Source organism: Panthera onca, chromosome D1 (assembly GCF_046562875.1).
Source record: "Panthera onca isolate mPanOnc1 chromosome D1, mPanOnc1 haplotype 2, whole genome shotgun sequence".
Lineage (NCBI taxonomy): Eukaryota > Metazoa > Chordata > Mammalia > Carnivora > Felidae > Panthera > Panthera onca.
The window spans coordinates 53,243,590-53,248,934 of NC_138348.1; positions in this window are offsets into that span (position 1 = coordinate 53,243,590).

Genomic DNA, 5,345 nt, shown 5'->3' on the forward strand with positions numbered 1-5,345 from the left:
GGAGGGTTTGCCCTAAGGGACATTTAACCAACTCAGAGGACAAATTTGGCTGTCATAACTGGGGGATGCTACTGCCATCTAGTGGGTAGAGGCCAGAGGCACTGCTAACCACTCTGCAATGCACAAGACAGCTCCCACAGCAAAGAAACATCCAGTCCAAAATGTCTACAGTGTGAGGCTGAAAGTCTGTTTTAACCCTCTCTGCTTCCTGGGCCAGCTAGGAACCAAGGGTCTCCTACTCCTTTCATGGTTGTGCACAGGCCCTCAGTTTGGCCTTCCAATTTGATCCCTTCAGGTACCATGTTCCATTTGCCCCCAAAGAGCACACCACCACCTCCTAGGAAATAGATGGGACTTGGGCAGACGAGGGATGGAGGGTTCTGGAAGAGTTGGCTACAAAGGACCAGAAGAGCTTTTTGGAGTATTAGAAATTCTCTGAAGTCTATTTGTGTAGTAGTCACACAGGTGTAAAACTTTGTCAAAACTAATCAAACTGCATACTCTATATATTTTTTAAATGTTTATTTACTTTTGAGAAACAGAGTGTGAGAGGGGGAGGGGCAGAGAGAGAGAGAAAGACAGAATCTGAAGAGGCTCCAGGCTCTGAGCTGTCAGCACAGAGCCCAACGCGGGGCTGGAACTCACAAGCCGTGAGATCATGACCTGAGCCGAAGTCGGAAGCTTAAGCCACTGAGCCACCCAGGCGCCCCTCAAATTGCATACTCTAAAAGGGTGTATGTTATACCCATAACACATACCACAACAACATTGATTACAAAAGAAAATTATGTTTTCTGTTTCATTATTTTTTTGATTTTTTAATTTTTATTTTAATTCCAGTTAGTTAACATACAGTGTAATATTAGTTTCAGATGTACAATATAGTGACTCAACAATACCATACATCACCCAGTGCTCATCCCAACAAGTGCACTCCTTAATCTCCATCACCTATTTAACCCATCCCCACCTTGGATGGAAGGAGGAGCAAGTTTGGTGTGTTTGGGAATCTCCAAATAGTTTCATGGGACACTACTTGGAGCTCTAGGTAAGCAGAAGAAAGGCCACAAGATGTGGACAAGCGTCACGTCATCAAGACTCATTTCCACAGGCAGGGAGAGAGATGGGGAGTTATCTGAAGGAGGATGACAGCCACCACCTAGATCCCAGTGCGGGAGTAAAGTGTCAGCTTGCCAGGTCCCCTGACTTCCCTCTCATCGTGCCCACAGTACCCACACCGTCCCATGGCAGGGCCCAGCGGGGCTCTCTGCTCTTCGAGCTTGCACTCGCAGAAGGAAGTCAGAAGCCTGGGTCTCTTCAAATATCAGCATGCATGAAGCCCAATGCACATGGAGGATAATTGTGTACATCTTGTAATTTTTATTTTCTTATAAAGCTTTTCTGGTTTTTTTAATAGACTTTGTTCACAGAATTCTAAAGCTTATTAGTATAGAATTATGTATTTTTTTTTACTATTTTTAATTATCTGTAATGAACTACTTTCATCCACAATTTCATTAGTTTGGGCTACCTTTTGCCTTGTTAGTTTGTGTAAAATGATCACCTAATTCTTTCTACTGAAATTTAGTTTCATATATTTTATATGTTAATATACTCTTTCAAAAGCAAATTTCCCTGGGTGAGGGAAGATGGAGGTTTGCAGACAGGAAGGGGCTGGGCAGCTCTCTAAAACTGGAACCCTCGGGGCGCCTTCGTGACTCAGTCAGTTAAGCGGCTGACTTCAGCTCAGGTCATGATCTCCCGGTTTATGAGTTCGAGCCCTGCGTCAGGCTCTGTGCTGACAGCTCCGATCCTGGAGCCTGCTTCGGATTCTGTGTCTCCCTCTTTCTTTCCCCCTCCCCAACTCGTGCTCTGTCTCTCTGTCTCTCTGTCTCTCTCTCTCTCTCTCTCTTTTTCTCTCTCAAAAGTAAATAAACATTAAAAAAAAGCTTTTTAAAACTGGAATCCTTGACCCAGCTTTACAGAACATGCTGTGCTGTTGCATTTGCCTCCAGTTGTGGTCCTTTGAGAGCGAATGATTCAGAAGGGAAGGGGCAGGAGATAGGACACTGCTGATACCAACCAGCACAGCACAGTGCAGACTCACAGACTCCTGGGCCCCAGCTCCACGGACGCAGCTCCAGCCCATCTCCAGAAGACATTTCAGAACATTTGTATTCATCAGTGCCAAGTGGCACATTCACCGAATGAAGAGTAAAATCCGAGGTCTCTGAGAATATGTGAGGGACCACAGATACCACCTGCAAAATGTGATGTTTGCTTCAGCTTTCTTACAACACAATAGAAAGGTATTCAGGGGTGACTGACAGCTCAGAGCCTGGAGCCTGCTTCAGATTCTGTGTCTCCATCTCTCTCTGCCCCTCCCCTGCTGGCACTGTATCAAACTCTCTCTCAAAAATAAATCAACATTAAAAAAAAGGTACTCGTATCCCACATTAAATAGAAATATTCTAAAATTGTCTGAGTGTGTTCAAGATGACCACGTGACACAATAGCATTTCTGGTAGAAAGATAATTAACACTTATTTATGTACTATGAGGTGTCCCCCCACCCCCCAACCAAACAACTTGAAGACAATTATGACCATGCTTCTTAAGTCTCCAATATTCTCAAGAATAACTTAAAACATTTAGGAGATAGTACCTCACCTGTAGGGTCTCAGCTACAAAGCAACCCTGAGGAGAAAAACAATTCCTCTTTCCTACCCGAGGGGGACTAGATGAGTCACTTGCACCGGGTGGTGCACAGCCTGAGAGAGGCACTGCAGAGGGGGGAAGGTTGAAGGTGCTGAGATTAACAAAAACAAAATAGATCTGGGGTGCAGTCAGGATCAAGAGATTGCCCAGCATCATCTTCAGATGAAATGGAAAATCTCTAGAATCTCACACAATTGAGTGCAGATCCTATGTTTATTCCAGTGAGGGTCTCAGGTTCCCAGGGTTGAAAAACTTCTGATCGCCATTTGGTGATGGCTCTGTATACTGCTGCCTGCTCCTTGTCCATGAACAGTCTTGCAGACTGAAGGTTCCTTATGCCCTGAGATTCTCCTGAGCCCACCCAAACTTTCCATGGTGGATACCACATCCCTAATTATGACCCAGCATAGTCCTAAGGCCCCAGAAATAAAAGATGGCCTTATAACCACATATACTTTCAGAGATGATGGGAAAGAGAAAGCCGTAGGATGGATTCCTGGATGGTGAGAATCCACACTTGATGCCCACTGGATTGTGTATTTTGAATTCAGATTGCTTCTCTGGTCTTTTCTTCAAAATGGAAATTTTAGAAGCAGCTCACAGCAGAGGGCGCCATTTCTTGGGCCAGGATGCTCTGTGAAAAGATCATGGCCCTTAGCCTGGAGATTTCTTTGTTGGGGTTTGCTAACAAGCCCCCCCCTTCCCCCCCCCCCCCCATAACCACTTTCTCATCTTGAACTCGGGACTAGGAATTTCAGAGGATGAAAGACCTGAATATCCCTGGAGAGTTGCCTGTCAATAATTCAAGAGAGTGTAGGATGTCCCTAGTGAGCCAGAGCCTCATTGTTGCAATATACTGACTGGTATGCAGGGGTCTAACAGAAATAGACAGAAGCTGATTTCTGCCAGTTTCCATGGATGAGTGCTGGAGATAAGGGTGTGTGTCCACACCCAGAAAGGCTGGATATATCTGATTTGATATCCCTTCCCTCATCAAAGGTCACCAGGAGATGGAGGGGTTGAAGACTCCCTGGCAAAGAAGGGACCAGAGCAGAAACTGCTTGGCCAAACAGCCCATTAATTCTATTTGTCTCATTTTAGGTGTTGGTAAAAGGATAGTTGTCAATGAAAATGCCTAAGACCTGGGGATATTACCAAGTATGGCAACACCATTTGACTTTCTCTGTCACTGGAGACTCAGAACAGGCCTTTCTTCATTCCTGACAGGAAAGAGTGAGGCTCATCAGGAGAGGAGAAACACTGACCCACTTACACCACTGCTGAGGGCACCCGTGTGTCCCAGCACTCCGGAGTCTTCCTGTGTCACTGTAAGTCCTAATGTGAACAAGCCAACTGAAAAATGGAGACTTGGCTGGGCAAAGAAAGGAACAAGTTTCTAGTGAAACATAATTACTGAGAATTAGAAAAGAATATCGGACACTTGCAGTTTTAGTTCCAACATGTAAAGAATTTAAAAGCCATTACTTCCAACTTTACAGTAAGAAAAAAACCGAACAGAATGACTAAAATCCAAAAGACAAGAAATAACAAGTGTTGGTGAGGATGTGGAGAAAAAGGAACCCTCGTATACTGTTGGTGGGAATGCAAAGAGGTACAACCACTGTGGAAAATAGTATGGTGGTTCCTCAAAAATTTTTTTAAAAAAGGGGGTGCCTGGATGGTTCAGTCAGTTAGGCATCCAACTCTTGATCTCAGAGTTGTGAGTTCAAGCCCTATGTTGGGTTCTGCACTGACTGCGAAGCCTACTTAAAAAAGTAATAATAAAACTAGGACTACCATATGATACAATAATTCCAGTACTGGATATTTACTCAAACAATATGAAAACACTAATTCAAAAAAAAATGTATGTACCCCTGTGTTTTTCGTAGCATTATTTACAATAGCCAAGATATCGAAGCAACCTAAGTATTCATCAATAAGTAAATGAATAAGAAAATGCCATTTGCAACAAAATGGATGGACTTAGAGTGTATTATGCTAAGTGAAGTAAGTCAGACTGAGGAAGACAAATACCATGATTTCATTCACATGTGGAATCTAAAAGAGCAAAATAAAACAAAACAAATGAACAAACAAAAAGCAGAATCAGACCTATAAATAGAATAAGCTGGTGGTGACCAGAGAGAAGGGGGGAGGGATGATGAAGGGGAGGGGGAGATATAGTTCTCCCGATATGGAATGAATAAGTCATGGGAATAAAAGGCACATCACAGGGAATATGGTCAATGATGTTATAATAAGTTTGTATGGTGACACATGGTAGCTGTACTTGTGAGCATAGCATATACCATATAGAGAAGTTGAATCACTATGTTGTACAGCAGGCACTAAAGAAACATTGGGTGTCAACTATACTAAAAAAAAAAGAAGAAGAAGAAGAAGAAAAAGGAAGGAAGGAAGAGAAAGAAAGAAAGAAAAAGAAAGAGAAGAAAGAAAGAAAGAAAGAAAGAAAGAAAGAAAGAAAGAAAGAAAAAAGCTGAACAAACAACATCAATGTCTTTTCCTGGGTGCCACAGAGAACTGAGGCCATAGGATAAACCACCACCCTCGAATCTAGAGTCAGAAGATAGGTAAATGCAGACAATAACAGCCTCCATCTACTT